We start from the raw sequence: 27,815 nt of genomic DNA, 5'->3' as shown, positions 1-27,815 counted from the left end.
TGCTAATTAAGATAAGAGGCCACAGCATTAAGGACAAGGTACTAATATGGATCGAGGATGGCTGACTGGCAGAAGGCAGAGAATAGGGATAAAGGGGACTTTTTCAGAATGGCAGCCAGTGACTGATGAAGTTCTGCAGGAATTAATGTTGGGACCAGAGCTATTCATGTTATAAGTTAACTGTACACAGGAACTGGTAAGTTTGACACAAAGTTAGGTGGAGGGATAGGTAGTTTTGAGGAAGGGGAGAGGCTGCAAAAAGAGTTGGACAGACTAGAAGAGTGGTCTAAGAAGTGGCAGCTAAAGTACAATGTGAGGAAGTGTGAGATTATGCACTTTGTTAGGAAGAATAGAAGTGTAGGCTATTGTCTTAATTGGGAAAAGCTTCGTAAGTCTAAAGTGCAGAGATTTATGAGGCCTAGTTTAGGATTCTCTCAAGGTTAACATGCAGGTTCAGTTGGCACTTAAGAAGGGAAAGGCAATGTTGCCATTATTTTGAAAGGGCTAGAATACAAAAGCAGGGATGTACTGCTCAGGCCATACAAGGTTCGGGTCAGATTACATTTGGAATATTGTGAGTAGATTTAGACCATTGTATAAGGTTTACAAGAATGATCCTAGGGATGGAGGACTTGTGAGGAGTGGCTGAGGTTGATGGAGTTTAGAAAGATGAGGATAATCTTAGTGAAACTTGAGAGACCTGGATGGAGTAGAAGTGGCGAATTTTCCACCAGTAGGAGTGATTAGGACCCGAGGATACATCTTCAGTTTGAAGAGGTGATCCTATACAACTGAGATGAAGAGGAATTTCTTCAGCCAGAGCGTGATGAATCTATGGAACTCATTGCTACAGAGGGCTGTGGAGGCCATGTCATTGAGAGTATTTAAGATAGAGATGGATAGTTTCTTGGTTAGTAAGGGGATCAAAGGGACGAGGAAGGACAATGGGGTCAGGAACTATATTATGCATGATTGAATGGCAGAGCAGACCCAATAGGCTGAATAGTTATATCTCGTGGTCTCATGGTACTCAAATCTTCATGCTGTCAAGGTCAACATGCCATTTACCTTCTTCACCATTGTACTGTTATCCTCAATCATTTCAGTGACACAGGATGTACTGTTGGCTTGTAGCTGAGTAATATTGAGAACTGTGTTCTCTATAAGATTCAGGAGATGGAGAGGTCCCTTTTCCCTCTGTTATCTTTACAATGCTTCTTTTTGTGTCTACTTGCCCTGCAAGAGAGGGATGAATGTCAATGGTTAGGTTGCACATTGTGTTTGGGTGACGTACTTGCTATAACTGAATAACTGAAGGCATGTGGAGGTGACAATGAGGAGATGTGAAGCTCTCAGCATTGATATGTGTAAGGGTGAGGTGAACTCTTTGGATATAGTTGTGAGCCCAAGCCCCAGGGAGTGCTGCAGGGTGAGTTTGCTGTCTAGTTCACTGAGCCATTTCAGAGGGCACTTAAAAGTCAACCATATCTGGAGTCACATATTGGCCAGACAAGGTACGGATGGCAGAATTCTTTCCCTGGAAGACATTAGTAGCTCTGTGGAATGGTAGGCAGTCAATATCATGTGAAGATACATTCAGCAGTCTTTTCCTGGCGCTGCAGTAAGAACCTTCACTCCTGATACCTTGAATGGGCTGTCCTGATCTCCTGCTCCCAATACATTTTGAGCATGTCCATGAGGCTTTCCTAGCCCCCTGTAAAACTAAAGCTTCTGTACTTCTGTCCAACTCCATCACATCTTCACCAATAAACCTGGAGCCCTCTCCCTGCCCTGGTGTTCCACTTACCTTGTTCATGATTTCAGTAACAGTGTACAGCTGCCTCCTGTAAGTCAGTGCAGTTTCTCTTTGTAAGACCAGACTGCCTTTAAGAATAGATGAATGGCTGTACCACATGCCCATACCCCAATAGATGAAGCCAGCACAACGGGAAATTCCCAGCTCTTTGCTACAACTGGTATATGAGGTGGGAGCAATATATTTGTTTGCTACCTAGCTTCATTGGAACTAGTGAGGACTAATCAAGGCCCTATTGCCTTAATAACCTATTAGCACCTTGACTTGTGGTGATACCCAATGGGCATTTCGGTTTTAGTTATGGACTGTGCAAAACCATATGACATGTAAATTAACGTACAATGGAATTGGAATTTCTTCCCGGAGGGTACAGTGGAGAGTGCATGAAATAGGGCAGTTTAGGAAAAGTAGGACCATATTTTCTATTTGAGTTGGGGTTGGGGAAATTTTCCAATATCACGACACTCCCTCCTACTCAGGCTATTGGCATTGTTACCGAGTGGAAGTGGAGTGGCCTATTTTCACCTGCTGCTGGCTACACTGTAGCAATGCCAATGGTGTTGCAGCTGCCAGATTAAGTGCCTGTCTCCTTGCACAGACCCAATTGGAGATTAGTGTGAGACCTCTTAACTTGACCTCCCTTTACCCAGTTAATCCCACAATCCACTCGGCCACTAAATCAGATTTAAAAATAGATCATATGGCTTTACCAGGAGAGACAATGGCCTACTAATGTCTTCCAGGAAAAGAATTCTGCCATCCGTACCTTGTTTGGCCAACATGTGACTCCAGATATGGTTGACTTTTAAGTGCCCTCTGAAATGGCTCAGCCAGCCGTTCAGTTGTGACAATCACCACAAAGTCTGAAAAAAAATAAATGAAACTGAATGGAAGACCTGGCGCTGATCCAGGCACTGGATATGGCAGTAGTCAAAACAACCCTGTCGACTCTCCAAAGTCCTCTTCATTAACATGTGGGGACTAATGCCTGACATGGCTTACAACCAAAGCTTACAATGTCCCAGACATCACCATCACTCTCCTTGTATATGGTCTGTCTGGACAGTAAGACAGTAGTGCTGACAGGACAATGCTATACAGTCAGGAGGGAGTTACCCTGGGGGGCCTCCATATTGACTCCAGACCCATAATTTCTTACAAGTAAAGGTATGGGCAAGGAAACCTCCTGCTGATTACCACGTGCTGATGAATCAGTACTCCTCCATGTTGAACACTGAGGGTGGCAAGGGTACAGAATACTCTGGCTGGGGTTTTTAATGCCCACTACCATGAGTGACTCGGCAGCAGATTGACCAATAGGGTCCTAAGTGGCTACTAGTCTAGGGTGATGGTGGGAAAAGAATCAACAAGAGGGAAAAACATATTTGATGTTCTCCCGCCACAGATGCATCTGTTGACGACAGCTTTGGTCAGAGTGACCACCACACAGTCCTATTGGAGACAAATGTTATTCTTTCATTTGCTAATACCTTTCACTGTGGCAAATAATTCAGAATTTGAACCGTTCTAGCTCAAGACTGGGTGTCAGTGAGGAGCTGTGGGTCATCAGTAACAGCAGAATTGTACTTCAGCACACTCTGCAAACACATGACCTGGCATTCCCTGCACTCTACCATACTATCAAGCCAGAAGATCCACCTTGGCTCAATGGAGAGTGCAGGAGCGCATGTTATGAACAGCACCAAGCATATTTGAAACTGAGGTGTCAACCTGGTGAAGCTACCAAGCAGAGTTTTTTGCGATGAAGGGCTTATGCCCGAAACTTTGACTCTCCTGCTCCTCGGATGCTGCCTGACCTGCTGTGCTTTTCCAGCACCACACTTTTCGATTCTGACTCTCCAGCATCTGCAGTCCTCACTTTCTCCCGGACTACTTGTGTGCCAAACAGCATAAGCAGCAAGTGATAGGTAGAGCTAAGTGATCCCAGAACTAACCAATCAGACCTAAGCTGTGCAGTTGTGCCGCATCCAGTTATGAATGATGGTGGATAATTCCCAATTCACTGGAGGAGGTGCTTCCACAAATATCCTCACACTCAATGATGGAGGAGGCCAGTATGTCAATGCAAAAGATTTGCAGAAGTATTTGAGTTGATAATTCACCTTGGCTGCCTCCAGAAGTTCCAGCATCACAAAGTGACATCAAGAAATGGTTGGAGGCATTAAAAACTGCAAAGACGATGGGTTCTATCAGTATTCTAGCAATAGTATCAAAGTGTAGGGCTCCAGAACCTGCTGTATCCCTAGCCCAGTTGCTCTAGTACAGAGGAACCACGATTATCCATATGCAGCACCATTCATGATTCCTTTCGATGCTAAAGCAAATACAGCAAGGTCTGGACAACATCCAGGCTAGGGCTGATAAGTGGCAAGTAACATTTGCACCATACAAATGCCAAGCAATAACTATATCCAGTCAGAGATAATCTAACCACTGTTCCTTGACATTCAATTGTGTTACTACTACTGATTCTCTCACTATCAACATCCTGGGAGAGTTACTCTGAAACTGAACTGTACTTTCCGTATAATCCAGTAGCTACAAGAATTGACCAGAGGCTGGGAATACTGCAGTGAATATCTCACCTCCTTATTCTCCGAAGCCTAAAATGAAGAAGCAACACTCTGAAAGCGAGTTCTTCCAAATGAGCCTGTTGGACTGTAACCTGGTGTTGTGTAATTTTTAACTTTGTCCATCCTAGTCCAACACCAGCACCTGCACACCATGGCTAGCATCTCCAAAGCCTGTCCACCATCTACCAGGCACAAGTCAGGAGTGTGATGGAAAGCTCCCCACTCGCCTGGATATGTACAATTTCAGCAAGTTTTATATTATCAAGACAAAGCAGCCCACTTAACTGACACCAACATCCACAAACATTCACTTCCTCTACCACCAATGCTCAGTAACAGCAGTGTGTACCATCTACAAGATGTGCTTCAGAAATTCACCAATGACCTTTAGACAGCACCTCAAACCCACAACCACTACCATCTAGAAGGGCAAGGGCACCACTACCTGCAAGTTTGTCTCTCTCATTCACCATCCTGAAATGAAAATATGTTGCTATCGATAGGGGGAAAGTCCTGGGATTCCCTTCCAAATGCCATTTTGAGTATACCTACAGAACATGGACTGCAGCAGTCCGAAGAAAAGCTCACCACCACCTTCTCACAGGCATCTGGGGATGGGCAATAAATGCAGGCACAGCCAGTGATGCACATATCCCATCAGTGAATAAAATAAGTATTTGGAAAGCTAATGATTCTATAATCTAAAATAGACAAAGAATAGTTCATAAACCTTTTTAAAAAAAACATGTTTCAACGTTCAGAAATATGTTAAAATGAACAAGCACGTTTCTCAGACAGCTGTATAAACAATCCCTGCTGAGCAGAATGTCTTAGTAATTTGAAAAGCAGCAACTCAAACTGATATTCCCTTGAACAACTATGTATAAAAAAAATCTGAAAAGAATTGATTAGAGCTGTTTAAACAGCTGAATTACTGAGATAAACTTAAAAGGATTAGTGAAATTTCAATAACCTACCAAAGGATTTGAACCAGTCAAACATTTGGCGGAGCTAAATTTAAAGAAAAAGGGACATTTTACACAATTACTTCAAGATTTTAAACTGGTTTAGACTCTAGAAAATTTGCAACTCAAGAATAGCACTTTACCAAGTGTATAATCTACTCTAAATGTCTGAACACTTCCACGATATTTGTTCTTTCTCTTAATAGCTTATCAGTTGTCAGAAGTAACAAATTAGCAACGCCATCACTTTATTGGTCACTTACCATTAAAACACTAACTTTGCTTACTGCAGTAAATAAAGACAACTTATCATATGATGACACCAAAATTGGAGGTGTAGTGGACAGCGAAAAGGGTTACCTCAGATTACAACAGGATCTTGACCAGATGGGTCAATGGGCTGAGAAGTGGCAGATGGAGTTTAATTCAGATAAAATGCGAGGTGCTGCATTTTGGGAAAGCAAATCTTAGCAGGACTTATACACTTAATGGTAAGGTCCTAGGGAGTGTTGCTGAACAAAGAGACCTTGGAGTGCAGGTCATAGCTCCTTGAAAGTGGAGTCGCAGGTAGATAGAATAGTGAAGAAGGCGTTTGGTATGCTTTCCTTTATTGGTCAGAGTATTGAGTACAGGAGTTGGGAGGTCATGTTGCGGCTGTACAGGACATTGGTTAGACCACTATTGGAATATTGCATGCAACTCTGGTCTCCTTCCGATCGGAAAGATGTTGTGAAACTTGAAAGGGTTCAGAAAAGATTTACAAGGATGTTGCCAGGGTTGGAGGATCTGAGCTATAGGGAGAGGCTGAACAGGCTGTTTTCCCTGGAGCATTGGAGGTTGAGGGATGACCTTATAGAGGTTTACAAAATTATGAGGGGCATGGATAGGATAAATAGGCAAAGTCTTTTCCCTGGGGTCGGGGAGTCCAGAACTAGAGGGCATAGGTTTAGAGTGAGAGGGGAAAGATATGAAAGAGACCTAAGGGGCAACTTTTTCATGCAGAGGGTGGTATGTGTATGGAATGAGCTGCCAGAGGATGTGGTGGAGGCTGGTACAATTTCAACATTTAAGAGGCATTTGGATGGGTATATGAATAGGAAGGCTTTGTAGGAATATGGGCCGGTGGGACTAGATTGGGTTGGGATATCTGGTCGGCATGGATGGGTTGGACCGAAGGGTCTGTTCCCATGCTGTACATCTCTATGACACTCTATGACTCTATATAGCACTTCATAATGACAAGTTAAATCGGAAACATGTTTTGGACCAACTTTTCATTTGGTTCCCTCCAAACTACGATTTATCACCTCTGTTCTGGTATGATCCATGTCAACATCCAAATCTCAATATTCTCTAACAGAATAGTGGAGATTTGGAAATGCACACTTCCACTGCCTCTTTCCCAAGCCAATGAAATTTGCTGACAGCAGAAATGGCATTGGGACTCGCAGATCAAGGAGCTGCCTGCCATTTCTAAAGCTCGCCTGATCCCGTCAGCTCTTTGTCAGAGCAGGAACATCCAAAGTGTAATGTTCAATGAGTTACTGGCATACATTTATGGGCTGCACGGTGGCAGGGTGGTTAGCATTGCTGCCTCACATTGCTGCCTTCAATTCCCGCCTCGGGCAACTGTCTGTGTGGTGTTTGCACATTCTCCTCGTGTCTCTGGGTGCTCCGGTTTCCTCCCACAGTCCAAAGATGTGCAGGTTAGGTGAATTGGCCATGCTAAATTGCCCATAGTGTTAGGTGAAGGGGTAAATGTAGGGGAATGGATCTGGATGGGTTGCTCGTCGGAGGGTGGGTGTGAACTTATTGGTCTGAAGGGCCTGTTTCCACACTGTAAGTAATCTAATCTAATTTCCGCCTGTTTACTGATGTTGGTGAGCAGCTCACTATTGGGCCTCTTGCACCTTTTAGTTCCTGTAAACGACATTGTTTTAACCCTAGTCAGTAACAACAGCAGCCTATTCAATTGCTGTAACCCTTTCCTGACATGTGATCCACCTCATGTCAGCATAGGTTGGATCCTTAATGTATTGAGATATTGAAAGAAAGGGAATACTTGCATTCATATGGTGCTTTTCAAACCCTCAGAATTTATCAAAGTGCCTTTAGATCATAATGAGGTCAATGGAGTAGGTCACAGAGCCCTTCAAGCCTACCCTGACATCTAATGACTTCACTACAACTCTACTTTCCGTACTCTTGTAATCCCTTTGTTTGCAAAAATCCAGTGATTTCTGCCTTGAGCAAACTTGATGATTGAGCATCCAAACCCTCTGGGATACAAACAATGAAGCATTTTTTGAAGTATAGTAATTGTTATAATATGGGAAACGAGTCAAGGGTTGCACAGCAAGCTCCCACAAACAGCAGTGAGGTAAATTTATTGGTTATTTGTTTGAAATGCTGGCTGAGAAATATAAATTAGGCAGCTTACCAGAAGGAACTACTTGATCTGTTTTAAATAGTGCCCTGGCCAGGTTCATTTATGTCCTTCTGCAGATGTGAGGCCTCTGTCTGTCAGTTAACCTAATTAGAGCAACTTTCTATTGCCCCAGGTAAGATTGCCTAGTTCAGCACAAGTCAGGGATAAACTGAAGAATCTCTTGATTGTTTGTAACTCAGTGCCACAGGTGCATTCACCCACTGTACTTTTAACTTCCTGACTAGTATTTTTGCATAATGACTAGTAGGGTTTCAGTAGATTGTATCATGGTCTCTCCTGAGAATTCCACTTGGGACTGGTAAACCTGTTCAGAAAATATGTAGCAGTTTTTCTGGTATTGCAATTCTTCTTTAGTTAAGCATGCTGTTTCATTTGTGGACATTTTTGCAAGTGTTACTGGTTTTAATGTCTGCTTATGCTGGCTTTAAGCTTGTGCTACCAGAACTTTGACACTTGTTCTAATTAAATGGGGTCACATATATTTCAGATGCTTGTACATTCAGAGGCACTTGTCACATACTTTCTAGCTGATAGCCATGGTGACATAATATCCCTTACTGGAATGATCTTCTTTAAGTTTCTCAATCCACTTGAGTTCCTTCTGCCACTGTCTTTGTAAGATACAGCGATGCAGCGTAAAATAATGGGCTACAAGTAGGAGAGATTTGCGAGCTTTTGTTTCTGATTCAGGGGGTCACATTTCCCTAAAATGCTATGTGATGGATGTGAGTTAATATAGCTTTTGATGTTATCTTTTAAAACTATCTTGTACTGTACATTTTGGGGTTATGAAACAAAGTTGCATTAATACAAATTACTGTATCATTCAGGAAAAGGTATAAGATAATAGGGCGTATAATTATAACATGCACCATACCATGACTGTTATGAATTTGGTACTAATGGCAATAGTAATATGGTTATCAGTGTTGCACAATATTTAATCTTTTTGAAAATTACTGTACCTTAATGTAGTTTGGACAAGGGCTTCTGTTGGATTGACAGAAGTTGGCTTTTCTTATTTTACTGAAATAATCGGCACTCACTTAAAGTCCAGTGCAATAATTCACTTACAAGAAAGAGTAAGTGAAGATGGTTTTTAAATAAAAACACTCCTTGCAGCCTTTATGAACACAGGCCCTATATCCAGATGAATCTAGATATTTTGAGCAAGGGTTAGAGAGAACCATTGCCAGTGTTTGATCAGCTGATGGGAGGTGCGAACACAATGTGGCAGGAGGGGACTTTCAATTAGGCAGACTCCATGAAGCTGACACCAGTGTCTTGTTCTTTTACTAGTGTGGCCCATCCATTTCCATTGCATACCGGGGCTGCCTTGCTTTAGCTCGAGATGTTCTGGTTGGGAGAAAAATATTCAACAGTTTGTATCGCCAGGCTGTCACGTTTGCAAGAAATGAAGGTGCTGTAGAACTGCAAGTTGTTTTTTGTTGCTAAAATACTGTGTTTGAGACATTGAACATCAAACAGTTAATTTGCAGTGGCCCAAACTGGGAAGCTGTCTGCAGTGATAACACCCCTCCCCCCTTCCCATTCTTTCTTATGCTTTAGCCAAGCTCGTACTGAAACCTGCTTTATCCCTTGCACAGGACTTTGTGGTCTTCCACTGTCTTGTCAGTGAAACTTTTGTGTAAAATCATCTGTTTGAATTGAAAATCTGCTGCATTCATGCAAAAGGTTTGTAATAGCTTTTCTACAGTGATTCAAGGTAAACGAGCAATGTTTAAAAACAAAATTAAAAATTATCCCATGCTCCAATGATTACTGACTGCTGGGAGTCTGAACTGCTAAAAATGAAGGACAGGCCCCTGAAGAAAGAGGACGAGACAATTAGCAGATTACACATTTGTTTCTAAAATGGCTTCTTGCTAAAGGGTGTGGTTAAAAACAGCAGAAACGACTGGTATTTTCTGATCTGCATTCCCTGTGCTGTGGCACGTCAGATCCCATAAATCCCAATAAAAATCACTGTGACTCTTCCTGGCTAAAAGTAGTAAAGGAGTTTGATTTACTAGTTTAACAGTGAGCATATGGACCTGGCAGCTTTTCAGAGAAAGAAAGCAGATTTTGTGGCACCTTCTAATTTTTTTTTCTGTTGTTTAGTAAAATCTAATCCTGTTGGCTGCACTGTCGGTGAATGTTCAGAAATATGAGCAGATAATTTTAGCTTCACAGTTTCTCAGTGATTTTATTTCTGTTAGGACACCGCAGCCATTTCATACTGTACTATCACAAACCTTTATTACAATTGACTTTCCCAGAGATCACAGCAACATGCTGGCAAAAATAAAGGTAGGGGAACTGTCGAGCTTTATTTAGGTATGATTCTGCAGGCGCGGTGTTCCAAAAGGACAGTTTAAATGTATTTTTTGGGTAAAAACATTGCAATAATGTGGCATAAGCAAAGGGAAATACTGGGCAATATGTGCTGCAGTACAGGTTTCCATGGCTGTATGTGGGGTGGCTGGAACCGGCTAGAACTGGTTTGAAGCAGATCAGCTCATGAACAATGCAGCCACTGAGCTACATTGCTTCCTTCTTCATGGCAGCAATACAAGAAGCTTGCAGAAAGGTACCATCTAAAACAGCATGATTGCACCCTAGACATATTATTCTGGTATGTGGATAGTATGCTAAATGCTTTATAAATGGGTATGTTTGTGGTATCTTTGAAGAAGAAAATTTGTTTCACTGTCTTGAGGTAAAGGATTCAAGCATGAAGAAGGGTTTGTGTGCTCCCTGTTACAAAAAAAAATGGTGGATGGGGGTAATCTGTTACTTTCTAAGAGATGAAGTGTATATGGATCAGCAGTGTATATTTAAATCTAAGACCAAATTTCTGTTACTATGCAAATTAAAATACTGCAAGCTGGGCTTTTTGTGCATAACATTGGTGGCAGGAAAGACACGCTTAGCTGGCTTGCTAGCAGAGAAGATGGAGGGTTTTTTTTGGTGCTGCTTTTTCAGTTAAAGTGTATGTACTTCCTAATACAGTGGTGAAGAAATCTTTAACTCTGGGGCAAAGAAACCACAGTCTTGTACTATCACACAGCAGATTACATGAACGGTGTCCTACATTTAGCAAGTCACCATGCCAGGAGAATTATGGTCATGAATTTAACCAGTTGAATTTATCAATTATATGTAAAATATTAAAAATATTCTTGATAATTTGCTTATTTTGGCCAACTGATGTGTGTTTTTTTTAAAGAAAGAGATGTATGTATCTGTTTTTGAAACTTGAGTATCAGCACAAAGCCTTCTGGGGCTACTGATTGACACCTCCCTTTAAAAGCCTTACAGACGCTGGTCCCTCTAAAGCTTTAAAAAGGAGGAAATGTTCTTTGTTTTCATGCAATCCTCTCGAGAAATTTCTCAGTTACGGCCACCAGTTTTTTTTTCAAATCAGCAAACCTGAGTGGAAAATAATCTAGAGAACACGCACACATTAAAAGTGGTTGATTCAAGCATTTGTGCTAACAAATTGGATCACTTTTCTGAGGTGAAGCATTCAGGCCTGTCGCCCAATGTTTTTTTTCTCCCCTTCCTTCCTTTCTGGATTACAATATTGAACTCTTGCTGCCAGTACTCCTGACAAGGCTTTAATTGTATTAAAAACATTGTTACTCTCATTAAGAAAAATGAGACCGAAGTAGCTATCAAAATTTTGAACGGTTTTTTCACCTCATTTTGAAGAATCCTGGAAATCAGAAAATGACGACAGTGTTTGGATATGCCTCAGTGGTGGTGGCCTAGTTCAGGGTAAGTAACAGTGATGGTTAAACAGATTACTTTGTTCTCTTAAATATTCTCTGTCTGCTCTCCCAGTCTGTCCAATGTTTTCAATAATGGAGTTTTTTTCCTTGGAAGGGTGTCAGGATCTCTAGCTTGCTGGTGTCAGCACACTCATCAAAGTACCAACAGCCGAGGCCCCAGGGCTGGTGCATACTGTAATGTTTTGGAGCATTTGGAACATGTTTTGTCAAAACTTAAGTAGAATTTTTACAAATAATTTTACATTGGCATAACATTGACCGTATAGCACGGTTCCTTGCAGATGAACTCTGGTGTATGCCTGCTTCACAGGGGGAAAGGAAATAGTGTCATCACATCATCCACTCAAGGTTCTGCTTTTGGTTACAGAATGACATTGTTCAAAAGGGGATGTCACCTCACATATTTTCTCAAACAAATATCAGTTGTTACATACTGTAGTTGACTGAGCCATGCCACTGGGATTTCTTAAGTTTGATATATGGCTTGTGCAGCCGCAGGAATCTTAGCTGGGGCTGTTGCTGACAGTGCTAAAACGGATTTAAGCCCCTCGGCTAGAGAACAGTTGGTCATCAGTGATTGCATCTGGTTTCACCCATGCTGCTGTTTCCTCCAAGCTTGACAATTTCAATGCTTTTCTGTTTGGCTTCACAGCTTGTATCTGACACGAGTTTGAATTTGTCCCCCAGAACTCCGGTGTCACCTAGATTGCCTGAGGCCTGTTCCCAGATCACCACCATGCATGCTGAAATACAATTGTTTTCTTCACCCTTTGATTTAAAATGCTTCCTTGGCCTTGTCCCGTCCTACAATCTTCTGGGAACTCTGTGTTCCTGAAATCCTCTTGAACATTCTGTACCTCCATTGGAGGCTTCACCTTTTCAGTTTGAATTCTGGTTTGGTAATGGATTCAAGTCTGTTGCTTTTCAACTAAAGGGAATGAAATTGGAGACAGTGACAGAAAGGGTTTTATAGGAGCATCAAAGATCTCCTGATTGAACAGCATACAATGTTAAATGAAGTTAGTATTTTCACAGTTAATCCCTCCCAAACTACTACAAAGTGTTAAATTGATCAAGGCTGAAAATCATTTCTCAGCATTGATATGTGGTATGTCCCAGGTGGTTTCTGATTGGCACATGCTTCAATTTTGTGAAATCAGCTGTAAATAGATAAGGTGCTGAGATGGTTGTATTTTATTGATAATTATACCCTGGATGCCATTACAGAGATTGCAACATGTCTGTTCTTGGAATGTGGGCTACAGTGGCATTTATTGCTCATTCCTTGAGTCTTAAGAGTCACATTGTGTGTGACTTGAGTCATGTGTAGGCCAGGGCAATTAAAGGGTGGCAAATTTTCTCTCCTGTAGAAAATTGGTGAACCAGGGGTTTCAAAGGCAATGCTTTCAAAGTTTTTATTGCCATTTTATCTGGTGCAAATGTAGTTTCACAACTTCCCATTGTGGAATTTTGGACTTGCAGCCTCTGAGTTGTAAAGCAAGTATGATTACTGGTGTTTGATTTTAATTTCTGATTTAGGTTCTTATGAAGCACCTTACCACAAAGGATACAGCACAGAGGAAGCCATACTGATGATTGTATTGGCCCTTTGAAACGGTTGTCCGATTAGGCCCAGACTCCAGAGGAAGGGTCATAGACCTGAAATGTTCAGCTTGATTCAGTGGAGGCGATGGGGGTCTCACCCACTCCTGAAGAGTCAGCCAGAGGCCCTTGCCATCTCTCTGAGTGAGGGAAGATTTGCAATGAAGTGCCAGTCGGACACTCGACAGGCCAGCAATGCCCTTTGTGTGATTAAGGTGCAAAGGTTTCAGAGCTGCCAGCCAATCAAATTTTCAGTAAACATATTTTGCTTTTGTCATTCCAGTACCTCAGACTCAGTCCATTGTCCTGCTTTTTTTTCCTTGTCAACTATTAATCCAATTTCCGTTTCAACATTACTATTAAATCTGCTTCCATCACCCATTCTGAAGAGTGCATTCTGGATTGTAACAAATCTCTTCCTCAATCCTCTAGTGCACTGCTTCTGCCAGTATCCTAAACCAGTGGTCATACGGTCATTGAATCTCCTTTCAGTTAAAACAATTTCAACTTATCCACGTTATCAAAACCTTTCTTAATTTTGAACACACTATTAAATCTCTTGATAAGTTTCAGTGTTGATAGAGAACAGACCCAGTGTCTCTGATTTTTGCCCACAGTCAAATAATGGGTAATATTGAATGACTTTTTCAACACGTTCTAGTTGGGATGGCAGAGTTAAAATTTGAGGCACCCGCATAAACAGAAATTGCTGGAAAAATTTAGTAAGTCTGGCAGCGCCGGTGGAGAGACATCAGAGTTAACATTTTGAATAGGTTTTTTGACCATTGACAATGGTTTCATGGACATTATTAGACTCTTAATTCCAGATTTTAAAATTGAATTCAAATTTCACCATCTGCCCTGGCAGGATTCAAACCTTATCTGGCTCCCTGGATTAACTGTCTAACAATGATACGACAAGGTCAATTGCTTCCCATAGTGGTGTGCGTTTAAGCTAAGGATTGGAAAGAGGCAAAGTTGAGGAGGCAGGGTATTCATGGTGACCTCGGCTGGGTGCTGGATGTGTTGTAGGCATCATTGCGCAAGACAAACCATCTGTCCAGCCAACTGAGCTGACTGATCCTATTGCTTTTCACTGCTATCCTGGGGTGTGTGCTTACTAGGCAGTTGCTGGACAAACCTACAATTTCGAGCAGAGAGTGAGGACTGCAGATGCTGGAGATCAGAGTCGAAAATATGGCACTGGAAAAGCACAACAGGTTAGGCAGCATCTGAGGGGCAGGAGAATCAGGCATAATGCTTGAAATGTTGATTCTCCCGCTCCTTGGATGCTTCCTGACCTGCTGTACTTTTCCAGCACCACAATTTTCAAACTGACAATTTCTGTCTGCTTTAATCCTGAAGAGTATAGGCTGACCAATCTCTTACATACGCTGCACTTGAAGGGTCCCAAAAGTGGAAATTCAAACAAAGTTCCCAAGTAAGAATGTAAAGTGATACAGTGGTAATATTTTCCAGATTGACCTGACTCTTGGATAGCCCCTTTTCAGTGTTACACAGTACATCCATGTAAATCCTAATTGTGCCATCCTCATAAATTTAAAATGGGATTGGCACAGTTCGATTTCAGCTTCTCAAAAATGGGATTAATATATCTACTATTGATTTGTATTCTTAGTTATCTTCAGCAAAGTATTGATTGATGTGCCAATGTTCTTCCATACCCTGTAGAATGGTTAGTGCTTTTATTTCACCACATGCCTGACTGGTCTCCTGCATTCTATCCTCTGTACACTTGAGGTGATACAAAACTCTCTTGTTTGTATCGGAGCTCACATCAACTCTTATTCCCCTCCCATCCCTGCTCTAGCTGAATGTCATTGGCTCCAGGTCACCATCTTGATTTTACATTTCTCATCCTCATTTACACATTCTTTCATGCCCTCACCTTTCCTTATCTGTTTATCATCCCCCAGCCCTCCATGTTGTCTGTGCTGCTCTCAATTTGGCCTCTTGAATTTCCACCATTCATGGCCATGCCTTCAGGTTACACAGGTCCTGAACTCCCCTCACGTCTCTGTTGCTCTACCTCACTTCCCTCCTTTAAGACTCTCCATACAATCTACCTTAAAATCTCCTTGCCTGGCTCAGTGTTTTGTTACAACTATGCCCATAACACATGGTAAGACCTTTTTTATGTTGAGAATGTAATATTAACAGATGTGTTTATTTGATTCACTGATAGTCCTCTGCCTTTTTGTCCCCACCGTGGGCAGTGCGGTGGCTCAGTGGTTAGCACTGCTGTCTCACAGCACCAGGGTCCCAGGTTCGATTCCAGCCTCGGGTGACTGTCTGTGTGGAGTTTGCACATTCTCCCATGTCTGCATGGGTTTCCTCTGGGTGCAGGTCAGGAGAACTGGTCATGCTAAATTGCCCATAGCGTTAGGTGCATTGGTTAGAGTGAAATGGGTCTGGGTGGGTTACTCTTCGGAGGGTCGGTGTGAACTGGTTGAGCCAAAGGGCCTGTTTCCACACTGTAGGGAATTTAATCTAATCTTCAGCAGGATGCCACAATCAACCAAGTCTTTGCTTCCCCTCTCTTTCCTTGTCAGCATTGCACATAGATCTTTCTTTCTGTTACATCGTGGTCTATTCCTCTGTCACTCTTAGCACCCCTTCATTCCACCCAACAATGGGACCTCTCCATACAGTTATGAAAAATGTAACATTTTTGCTTCTTCCCTCCTTACTGCCCCAGGCTCCAAACGTATCTTCCAGGTGAAGCAATTGTTTTCTTGTACTTCTTTCAATCTAGTCCGATGTATGCATTGTTTGCAATGCAGACTCCTGTACATTGGTGAGACCATAGAATCCCTACAGCGTGGAAACAGGCCCTTTGGCCCAACCAGTCCACACCAACCCTCCGAAGAGTAACCCACCCAGACCCATTCCCCTACTAATCATTTACCCCAGATTAATGCACCTAAACTACACATCCCTGAACACTATGGTCAATTTAGCATGGCCAGTTCACCTAACCTTCTCCTCTTTGGATCGTGGGAGGAAACCCATGCAGGCATGGGGAGAATGCGCAAACTTCGCACAGACAGTCGCCCAAGGCAGGAGTTGAACCCAGAGCCCTGGCACTGTGAGGCAACAGTGTTAACCACTGAGCACTTTGGGGAATAGTTCTGCTCTGTCTGTAAGAATAGTTCCAATCTCTCAGTCACTTTCCATCGTAATGCACCATCTTCCTTTAATGTTAATATCTCTGTCCTAGCCCTGCTACAGTGTTCCAACACAAGCTGGAGGAACACCTCATTTTTCACTTAGAGCAATTTGCAGTTTTCTGGACTCAACACTGCGGTCAACAACTTTAGACTGTAAATGCTGTACTCCATTTTGATTAACCTCTCCTCCCCCACTGTCGTCTTTTCTTTGGTTTGCTCTGAGCAGAACTGACCTATTAACACCCTGCTATTAATACCTACCATTAACACTCCTTTTGCCTTTTGCTCTGGGCACCCTCACCATCTGTCCCAATGCTCCTTTGTGAACAGCATCAAAGCCAAAATTTTCCACCCTCCCCATTCAAATCAGAAGAAGAGTCATATCGGACTTGATTAGCATCTCAATTCCATTTCTCTTTTCGCAAATGCTGCCAGACTTGCTGAATTTTTGCAGGCCTTTCTGTTTTTACTTTACGTCTTTAGCAGTATGCTGCTTTTATTTCATTGATGGTGTCGCAGGGTTTCTTCCAATTTGAGTAGAATTGTTAGGCAGGCAATGCTTCTGTCTCCTCACTACTCTCCAACCCTTACACAGGGCTCACCCTGGTAGGCTGGTTGAGAGATTCCTGTCCCTAATGGGGAGAACCTGCTGAGAACTAAGCCATGATATCCTGGTGCTGCTTCAGTGGAGCTAGTCATGTGACACTGGTGGAGATTGTTAGGTTTGAAGATGGTCAGATATTTAAAAGTACAAAGGAGAATGTAGGCGAGAGAAGAAGTCTTGTTTGGCCTCAGTAAACATCAGTGGTGGCTCAGACATTCAAGACAAGTCTTGGGAGGCAGCTGACGTTGACTAGAACTATGGGTGATTTTCTGCAACCCCTTGACATGTGTTGATATAAAAATGAGTTATTTTGAAAGAATACAATGGGCATCCTTTTTGAACTTCAGTGCTGTGTTCAAGGTGCAACTCTGGGAATGCCTTCATGACTTTGAGAATGAGTAGAGCCTGTGAAGTTAGCAGCATCTCTTTGTTAAGCTATGTTTTGTGAGGAGAGAGATAGACAAATAGAGCTAGCCGAGCCAACTCAGCTGAGGTACTTTCTTTTTAACTGTTCATGAAGTGGGTCAAAGCTTTTCTTTAATTTAAGTTGACATCAATGCCTCCCTGCTACTTTGCTTCCATAAATGAATCTGTGTATGAGCAGGCTGCTTAGATGCAGTTATGATGTTGAAGTGTCACAAATGTGTAGGGATCTAAAATGTCATTAATAATGATAGAATTATAGAAATGGGATATTCAATGCATCGAGTCTACAACTGAGTTTTCTTTTACATGCTCACTAATGGGTGCAGTGGCTTAATGGTAAATCACTGAACTGGTAGGGGTCTCTGTTGATGATCAGAAAAGGTGGGTTCAGATACCATTATCGTAGCCAGCCGAATTTTAATTAATACATCGGAAATATAAAGCTAGTTTCTGTAATGGTAACCATAAAGCTACGTTCAATTGTCTTCAAAGCCTGTCTCATTCACTAATCTCTGTTAAGGCAGAAAGTCTGTTCTCCTTACCTATCTGGCCTACATGTGAACTGTGGCAATGTGATTGTCTCTTGCAAGCAACTCAGATGAAGGGCAATTAGTGATGTACAACAAATCTTCACCTTGTCATTGACACCCACATACCAAGAAAGAATAAGGAAAAAGGAGTGATCCTGCCCTTCCATTCAATTGCTGGATAGTTATTAAACACTTCTCATTTTCAAGCAACTATCTAATTTCTTTATGGAAGTAATTTGTTGACTTTTTCTCAGCAAACAGTTAAAGTGGAGAATTTTGCCTTTTACCAATATATTAATGGTTTCTTGAGTTCTTTTAAGTGATTTTTAAAATTTGTACCCTTCCATTGACTGGTGAAAATATTTGATGCTCATGTTTCGGACAAAGTTTATGTGTAGTCTTTACTCCCCACGATCGACATGGTTTGGAAATAAAAATGTGTGTTTTCTTACCCTTGAACAGCGTATCTCGATTAAATAATTCTAGCATCAAGCTTTTGTGAATTAGAATTAAAATAGGCCATTTATTCTCACTCACTCATCCCAAAAACCTTGCAACATTACTGACTCAATCTATCTCAGACAGGCACGCATGCATACATGCATGCACATACATGCATTGATTCCAGGTAAAGGTAACTAATCTGCGTTTCTTGTTTTTACTTTTGGTTTATGGTCTTCAGTCTCTCAGTAGCAGGTCTGTTGTTTCTTGGACGGTTTTAGTGGGTTAAAATTGAAATGAGAGTCTTGTAAAATGAAGAATTGTCAATAGGTTGTGAGAATTCCTGCAGTTCAATTTCAATGAGGTAATTATTGGATAAACCTGATGTGCAACATGTTTGTGGAATCATTCTCTCTGCTAAGCGCTTTCAAGCTATTACTGTTAATTGCCTTGGCATCTTGATGACTTGTGGCTCACATGTGACTTTTTGATCACTGAATTATTGGTTTGATTGTTTTCTGGTGGAACTGCTTGCAAAACAGCTTGCTGATTTTAAAACGAAGCAAGAAATATGTAAAAACTCACTTGAAGAGACATGTTCAAAGTTCTTCATCAAATAAGGGTGTGGTATTCATGTTGATTCCACATCCTGTGTTGGCAGTTTAACAGCTGGAGGGTTTGAATCAGTCGGTGACTTTATTTTTTGATTGACCCACTCAGTCTAATGCTGATACTTAGAGTCATAGAGATTAATAAGTGTTATTGATTTATGTTTTCACAGAATATTCCATTTGTCTTTAGTTTTAGTTTTAAAATATAAAAGGATTGACTGAAAGTTCACATTATACTTTTTATGAAACTATTGTGATAGCATCTTATAGTTTACTCAGTAAATCCAAGTTGCTGTGACAATATGCCATCTTTAGGTAACATGCTGGAATTTAGAACTATGGCTAATTATAGGAAATTAATATATACAATATTAATGGAAACCAAACAAAAAAAGACAAGAGATTGTGAAGAATGACAGCATGTTATTTTCCTGCTTTTTTGAGCAGGAGGTAGGAATTAGTTACTGATGTTGTTTTTCAAGTTTTTCTAATGAAGCTTAGACTGTGCTACTTTCTTCACAAATCAATAAGGTAGCTGACTGTTGCTATTTATCCACATCAATTTTGAGATTTTCAATTCTCCAGCATCTGTTTTAAAACTATAATATCAATCTGCACGTGAGCCACAAGTCATCAAGATGCCAAGGCAATTAACAGTAAAAGCTTGAAAGTGCTTAGCAGAGAGAATGATTCCACAAACATGTTGCACATCAGGTTTACCCAATATGGGCGGCACGGTGGCTCATAGCACCAGGGTCCCAGTTCAACTCCAGCCTCAGGCAACTATCTGTGTGGAGTTTGCACATTCTCCCCATGTCTGCGTGGGTTTCCTCCAGGTGCTCCAGTTTCCTCCCACAATCCAAAGATGTGCTGGTCAGGTGAATTGGCCATGCTAAATTGCCCATAGTGTTAGGTGCATTAGTCAGAGGGAAATTGGCCTGTGTGGGTTACTCTTCAGAGGGTCGATGTGTACTGTTTGGGCTGAAGGGCCTGTTCCACACTGTAGGGAATCTAATGTAATCCTCACTATTTTCATTCATGCATGCTATCCCATAGTGCCTTATTATTGATATAGTATTGTATTGGAATTACTTTAAATTATATAATTATTGTTAGAATTTGTTGAAAAGATAACAAGGAAGACAGTTTTAAAGGAGCAACAGTAGATGTAATGTATTTGGATTTTCAGAAGTCTTTTTATAAGTTAGGCTACTTAATAAGATAAGAGTCCGCAGTGTTGGGGTAGGATATTATCATGGATAGAGGATTGGCTAACTATTAGCAGATAGAGAGTTGGGACAAGGGGAGCATTTTCAGGATAGTAGCTTGTAATTAGTGGAGTGTCACAGAGGAACAGCACTAGGGCCAGAATGGATCACAATCAGCATTCTTTTGCATGGACCTATAAGATTCATGCACGGTGGCAACATTCAGAGCCAGAAGCTGCAAATGGCATTGGCACATTGATCACCATGTATGGATTCTGACAGCAGCTTAGAGAACATGTTGTTTACAAAATATTAGTGACTTGGATAAGAGAAATGAATATACTATAGCCAAGTTGACACACAAATATGCAGGAATGCAAGTTCAGAGAATGAAACAAATGTTTGCAGAGGGACACATACCAGTTTAAGCAAATGGTTAAAAACTTGGCAAGTGAAATATCATGGGGAAAAATGTGAGGTTATGCACTTTGGCAGGAAGAATAGAGGAGATGAGTATTATTTAAATGGTGAAAGATTACAGACAGCTACACCACAGAGGGATTTGGTGGTCCTTATACATGAATCACATAAAAACTAACATTCATGTTGTGGTTCAGTTCGCCGAGCTGGGAATTTGTCTTGCAGACATTTCGTCCCCTGTCTAGGTGACATCCTCAGTGCTTGGGAGCCTCCTGTGAAGCGCTTCCGGCATTTGTAGTGGTTTGAATCTGCCGCTTCCGGTTGTCAGTTCCAGCTGTCTGTTGCAGTGGTCGGTATATTGGGTCCAGGTCGATGTGCTGATTGATTGAATCTGTGGATGAGTGCCATGCCTCTAGGAATTCCCTGGCTGTTCTGTTTGGCTTGTCCTATAATAGTAGTGTTGTCCCAGTCGAATTCATGTTGCTTGTCATCTGCGTGTGTGGCTACTAAGGAGAACTGTCTTATGAGGAGAGTTGAATAGGATGGACTTGTACACATTGGAGTTTAGATGAATAGATAGAGACGTTATTGAAGCGTGCAAGAACAGATGGGCTGACGACCCTTTTCCTGTGCCTTACTGTTCTTTGTTCTTTATTCTTGGGGAGTGTGACAGGGTAGATGCAGTGAGATTGCATCCTTTTATGAAATAATCTAGCAACAGAGGGCATAATGTCAGAGGAAGGAAGAGGGTTTTTTTTCTGAGGGCAGTGAATCTGTGGAATTCTTTACCACTGAGTTGTTAAGTATATTCAAGGCTGAGATAGATTTCTAATCATTAAACGACCACGGGTTATGGGGATAAGGTAAGAGAGCAGAGTTGTAGATGATCAGATTAGCCATGATCTCATTGAATGAGGAACTTAATTAATGGGCACTTTCTGTTCCTCTTCATGGAATTGCGAATAGTGCTGAGCATTGTGCAATCATCAGTGAACATCCTCACTTTTGACATTATGATGGAGGGAAGGTCATTGATGAAGCAACTGAAGATGGTTTGGCCTAGTACACTATCCTGAGGAATTTCGGGATAGATGTCCTGGAGTTAAGATTACTGACCTCCAAAAACTACAGCTATCTTCCTATATGCCAGGTATGCCTCTGATCAGCAGAGAGTTTTCCTCTGACTCCCAATTACTCCAGTTTTGCTGGGCTCCTTGAGGATACATTTGCTCAAATGCAGCCTTAATGCCAATTGTAGTCACTCACACCACATTACTGGAATACAGATATGAAAACAATTCCTGTCCTTGTTTCTCTTAGTTAAAGTTCTTCATTCATGGTTTCATTGATGTCCTTTTTCCAGGTGGTCTCACCAGTCCGTTAACATTTTCTGTCATACGATCGATTGACCCATTTGCACCATGAACACTGCTGCAAAGGAATGTTTCCAAGAGGTTTTTTTACCTCTTCCAGCGCCTCCAACATTTGTTCAATCATTGAGTATTTATTTTGTAAATTTAATTCCCATCAAAACTAAAAGTCTGTCTAAGCCTGATACTTTGGCACAGTCGAATAACTTGAATGCCAGCACAGATTGGGGATATTCCAAATACTGTAGAATTTCTGCAATCTTGCAAATAATCTACTCCATTCCATTTTGTACTCTCCATGCTTTTATTTAACTCTTTCTGAATTTTCAAAATATGGACATACCTCATAAGCAATTAGTAAATCATCTTTTCGGTAAGTTTAATCTGTGCAAATTAATTTGTTCAAGCCTTCATTCTGATCAGTTATATCATTGGTGTCCAATCCTGATTTAAAGTTTTCTGTCCTATCTTGGCTTAGAATGGTAAGGCAAGAGCCAAAGCCATTCCTTTGTTTCTTCTTTGGTACAGGAATAATGCTGGTCTATATTATTGCTTAATGCTTCCACTGGTCATAAGGTCCATATTCAGAAAACAGGGGTGGGTGATCATGCCCTGATATTTTATACTTTGATTCAGCCATCTCTCTGAAGTTTTCTCCAGCTTACTCCTTGTAGAATAATGTTTACTTTTCGATCTTTAGACTTACAAATAGCAAACTGTCCTCTGCTGTCGCTAATAGATACTAGAGGTTAATGTTAGTTAGATAGTGTCCAGGTTTCTATTTTTCTAATTTCCAAATTGTCCCTTAATTAATATTGCAGTTTTAGGCCTATACTCTCTGGAGTTTGGAGGAATGAGAGATCGAATTAAGATTTATAAGAACTAAAAGGGTTTGACAAAGTGGACTTAGAAAGGATGTTTCATCATATGGGACAATGTGGAATAAACATAGTTTTAGGATAAGGGGTAGCAGATTTAAAACTGAGATGAGGGAAAATTACTTATTAAAAAGTCATGAATTGTGGAATTCACAATTCCAGAGCGTGGTGGATATAGAGTAAATTTAAGGAGGAGATAGACTCATTTTTAATTACGAATGAAATGAAGAGTTATGAACAGCAGGCAGGAAAGTAGAGTTGAGATCGAGAATAGATCAACCATGATTGTATCAAAAAGGCTTTCTTGGTCATGCATATGGCTTAGTACAAGCTTCTGCAGTTATTCAGTGAGTCAAAAGCTAATATTTAGAAAGATTGTTTCAGACATTACAAATGCTCTTTCCTGGGCTCTTACACTAGCAAGAGCTATATAGAGTCTTAGAGTCATAGAGATGTACAGCATGGAAACAATTGCCAAATAGCAAACGTATCTAGGATGGGATTTCTTCTTTCTTCTTTAACAGTGAGATGAAAATTTAGTAATGTTAAAGAAGGCTTCATCAAAGTTTGACCTATGAACTATGATTTTTGGTAGTGTAGATGAGCAGAGAGATCTCGGTGTCCAGGTACACAGATCCTTGAAAGTTGCCACCCAGGTTGACAGGATTGTTAAGAAGGCATACAGTGTTTTAGCTTTTAGGAATAGAGGGATCGAGTTCCGGAACCATGAGGTTATGCTACAGCTGTACAAAACTCTGGTGCGGCCGCCCTTGGAGTATTGTGTACAGTTCTGGTCACCGCTTTATAAGAAGGATGTGGAAGCTTTGGAAAGGGTGCAGAGGAGATTTACTAGGATGTTGCCTGGTATGGAGGGAAGGTCTTACCAGGAAAGGCTGAGGGACTTGAGGCTGTTTTCGTTGGAGAGAAGAAGGTTGAGAGGTGACTTAATAGAGACATATAAGATAATCAGAGGGTTAGATAGGGTGAACAGGGAGAATCTTTTTCCAAGTATGGTAACGGCGAGCACGAGGGGGCATAGCTTTGAATTGAGGGGTGATAGATATAGGACAGATGTCAGAGGTAGTTTCTTTACTCAGAGAGTAGTAAGGGTTTGCCTGCAACGGTAGTAGATTTGCCAACTTTAAGTGCATTTAAATCGTCATTGGACAAGCATATGGACGTATGTGGAATAGTGTAGGTTAGATGGGCTTCAGATTGGTATGACAGGTCGGCGCAACATCGAGGGCCGAAGGGCCTGTACTGCACTGTAATGTTCTATGTTCTATGACTCTTACATGTGGGGAAGTTCTAAATATATATAGTTAAAATCCAACACCGTCATCTCCAAATCCTAAATATATATTTAATTGGCTATAAAATGTCTTGCCTAGTTGGTGTGGTTATCAGGAGCTCATTTCAGACCTTCAACAGGGACTTAATTTATCTCCTGAATGCGGGTTGTTGAAGTATTAAAATCCTGAGGACAGCTTTGGTACTATGTTGTTTTCCTTTGTGCCTTTTGTGTTCTCAACAATCAGCGGAGTAGGTTTTGGTACACATTTGTCCAGTTTTAATTGTCATTGAATATCAGTGTGCCAGTTGATAAATTAAAGGAAAAAAAAGAATCCATATTCAAGTAAAAAGGGAAAAAAAATCATTTTAAATGCTGATAATCTAAGGTGAAAACAAAGGCCTTCATTTTAGCTCCCATATCGGAAGAATGGATTGAAAACATTCCCTGGCTCTGCAAACCTTACCCTGATGTGATGCAGAACTTTGACTTTTCATTCTGTGGGAACTGGGCTTTCTAAATATGGCACTGGGCAATACCAGAAACAGTATAGAGGCTGTTGAGTGTGGAGGTGGACACTGTGGAAGGCCTACCTAATGTACTGATGCTTTGTCCAAAACTTTAAAGAAAGTAATAAAACAAAAGCAGCACTCATCTCTTGCAGCACTTCACTTTTCCACACATTCTTCATGCTTCCTCCGTGCCAACCCATATTGCTGTAGGCTGCCTAGCCTCACCACATGCCAAACTACACTTCTATACCCACCTCTTTGGACCTTTTGAACCCTCCATGCCAATGTATGTTACTCCATGAGGCTATGTGGCACTTTATAGCTTCTATGCCATCTTAATGACAAACCATGCCCCCATCACCAGGCACTTATACCTGCCATAAACAACCCACACAGCAACCGCCATAAGCAGATCTCCAGACCATGCTAAGATAAAACAAAATTGTTAAATTTCTATTGAAAAAAAAATGTAATTTCACAAATTAAAACACTCATTGATTAGAAACCTATTCACTACATTTCTTTCTATTAAAAAGCATTGGAATTTATAGTCCAACTTCAAAAGGGTGCACAAGCACTTAGTCTGTTGATCAAACTATGAAATAGTGGGCAGCCAACTAATAATGGATTAGTGCTGCCTTACTAGTTTGTCCTGTTCCGAATCTACCCCGGTAATTTTCTTTTTATTCATTCTTGGGATGTAGTGGTGCTGGCCAGATCAGAGGGCACTTAAGTGTGAACAGCGTTGCTGTGGGTTTGGTACTTCCTTGCCCTGAAGGACATCAGTGAACCAGATGGGTTTTTCTGACAATTGACAGTGGTTTCATAGTCATTATTGGGCACTTAATTCCAGATATTTATGGGATTCAAATTCCACCATCGGCCAGTGCAGAATTTGTAGCCCCAGAACCCGTTACCTTAATCTCTGGATTAACAATCTGACGATAGTACCACTAGTCCATCTCCTCCCTGATTGGCTGCACCATAGTTGGTCTGGATTTGTTTCTGGGCAGCAGATTGGAATCTTTGAATATATCAGACACATCGTGCTATCAAAAATCCTGGACACCTATATTGACATGGTTCTTAAATGGATTCTCAAACTTGTGAATGCAAGTAAGGAAATGATACAGACATGGTCAGTTTCACTAGATCAAACTCCTGGAGTTTCCTTCCTAAGAGTACACTGGATGTTCCAGACCCCAAGGGCTGCAGTGGTTGAAGAAGGCAACCACCACCTTCTCCAGGGTAATAGGGATGGACAATAATGCTAGCCTACTCAGCAATGTCCACATTCCATGAAAGATTTTTTTAAAAATTCCAGAATCTATTTCAAATACAGTGGATGTCCAAAGAGACTTGGGGAAATCAGATGCATAGATTATTAAAATGTCAGAAACAGATGCATGGTGTGGCACGGGGTGGCACGGTGGCTCAGTGGTTAGCACTGCTGCCTCACAGAACCAGAGTCCCAGGTTCGATTCCGGCCTCGGGTGACTGTCTGTGTGGAGTTTGCACATTCTCCCTGTGTCTGCGTGGGTTTCCTCCAGGTGCTCTGGTTCCCCAAACAGTCCAAAGATGTACAGGTCAGGTGAATTGGTCATGAACTATGGTGAATGCTGGCCTCTATATCTAAAGCACTGCAGTACAAGGATACTGCAGTTACACTTGGAGTACTGTGACCAAATCTGGCCATGACACCATGAGCAGGAGGGATTGGTCTTGGAGAGAGTACTATGTAGATTTACAGGAATGATATCTGAACTTCAATGGTTAAAACTATGAGGAGGGATTGCACAAGTTAGGCCTGTTTTCTTCAGAATGTAGAAGGTTAACTGGTGATCTTATCAAAGATTGTAGAACTAAAGGACATGGTCTGAGAATTAGAGCCAGACCTTTCAGGAGAGATATTAGGAAGCACTTCTACACACCAAAGGGCAATAGATGTATGGAACTCTCTTCCACAAACAGTAATAAATCCTGTTTCAGTTGTTAGTTAAATCTGAGATAGATCTTTCTTTGTTCAGCAAAGGTATTTAGAGATGCATTCATCTTTAAAGGCATGTAGAGGAGTCAGCCATGATCTCATTTAGTGGTGGAGCAGGCTCACATTCTCTCCATCAATTCATGGGGTGTTTTTCACAAACTCAGACACAAGTTGCTTCAAAGCTCCCTACCACTAGTGCACAAAATAGAAGACAAATGTAAAATCTATCAAGAAACAGAAAAGTGTTCAGTCAAGGGTTACATGCAATTGTGATGTGGCCTGGGTGAGATTGTTTCAGTAGTATTTAGCTGTTTGTTAGAAATGCTGTGTGTACAAGAGAGGCATTAGGACGATAGACTGTACAGTGACGAATTTAGAGGGCTATGAAGGTACGGCTGGAGAGTAGGACTAACTGCGTAACTCTTTCGGGATCAGGACAGACGTGATGGGTCAAATGGCCTCCTTCTGTAGTGTAAAATTCTGTTATACTATGAAATATTTCTGAGGGATTTTATTGCTGCATGTTTGGTGGTAGCAGGTTGATTTTGTTTTTGCTTTTTAGTGAATTGATATTTTAAAATCAGGAATAAAATGTAAAAAAGATGTTTTTTTAGTCACTGAATCTGTAATGATGCAGGATTTCAACCAACCAATATTTTTATATTATAGACATGCAGAAAATTTAAAATGTTTCATTTTTATATTTTTATCTTTGACTTTAAGTCTGTACTTGCATCTCCGGAATGTAAGGTCCATGTGAGTATTAAATTTACTGAGATTTTTCCCATGGATATGTGGTACATAGTGAAAACAATGTTTTCAAGATTATAGTGTAAAATGAAGGTTGTGTGATAACACTTGACAGAATGGTGAGCATTAACTTGAGATACACATTAATGCCTTTGTGTTGAGTAAGTTCCTAACATACAATAATATTTATTTTGGTAGATTGAACAATGCAAAATGTAAAGTTGTCATAGTCTTACTGGACCATAAGGCTACCCTCTGATTAGAGACAGTCGACCAGTGGTGTTTTAACCCAAGGGTCACCATCATGTCTCCGGTAATGTAGGGAGAGGTTGTGCAGGAATTGAACCTATGCTGTTGGCTGACTCTGCATTACAAA

The 27,815-nt window shown here is 41.1% G+C and overlaps 1 protein-coding gene across 9 annotated transcripts in view; it reads left to right on the top strand.

Moving 5' to 3' along the window:
- The window catches only part of znf532 (zinc finger protein 532), a 226,786-nt gene that overhangs the window by 67,752 nt on the left and 131,219 nt on the right, over positions 1-27,815 (top strand). For 2 of the 9 annotated variants that reach the window (XM_072573610.1, XM_072573538.1), the window contains exon 1: positions 10,328-10,459. The exons of 2 other annotated variants lie outside the window; for them this stretch is intronic. The gene's annotated coding sequence lies outside the window, so the exon portion shown is untranslated. Of the gene's footprint in view, positions 1-9,123; positions 9,245-9,862; positions 10,135-10,327; positions 10,460-11,538; positions 11,605-27,815 lie in introns of those variants that run through there. 5 more of the 9 variants (XM_072573584.1, XM_072573546.1, XM_072573566.1 and 2 more) reach the window with 5 other exon arrangements.

This window comes from Chiloscyllium punctatum, chromosome 1, assembly GCF_047496795.1.
Source record: "Chiloscyllium punctatum isolate Juve2018m chromosome 1, sChiPun1.3, whole genome shotgun sequence".
NCBI classification, from domain to species: domain Eukaryota; kingdom Metazoa; phylum Chordata; class Chondrichthyes; order Orectolobiformes; family Hemiscylliidae; genus Chiloscyllium; species Chiloscyllium punctatum.
This window is presented reverse-complemented; position numbering and strand designations above follow the sequence as displayed.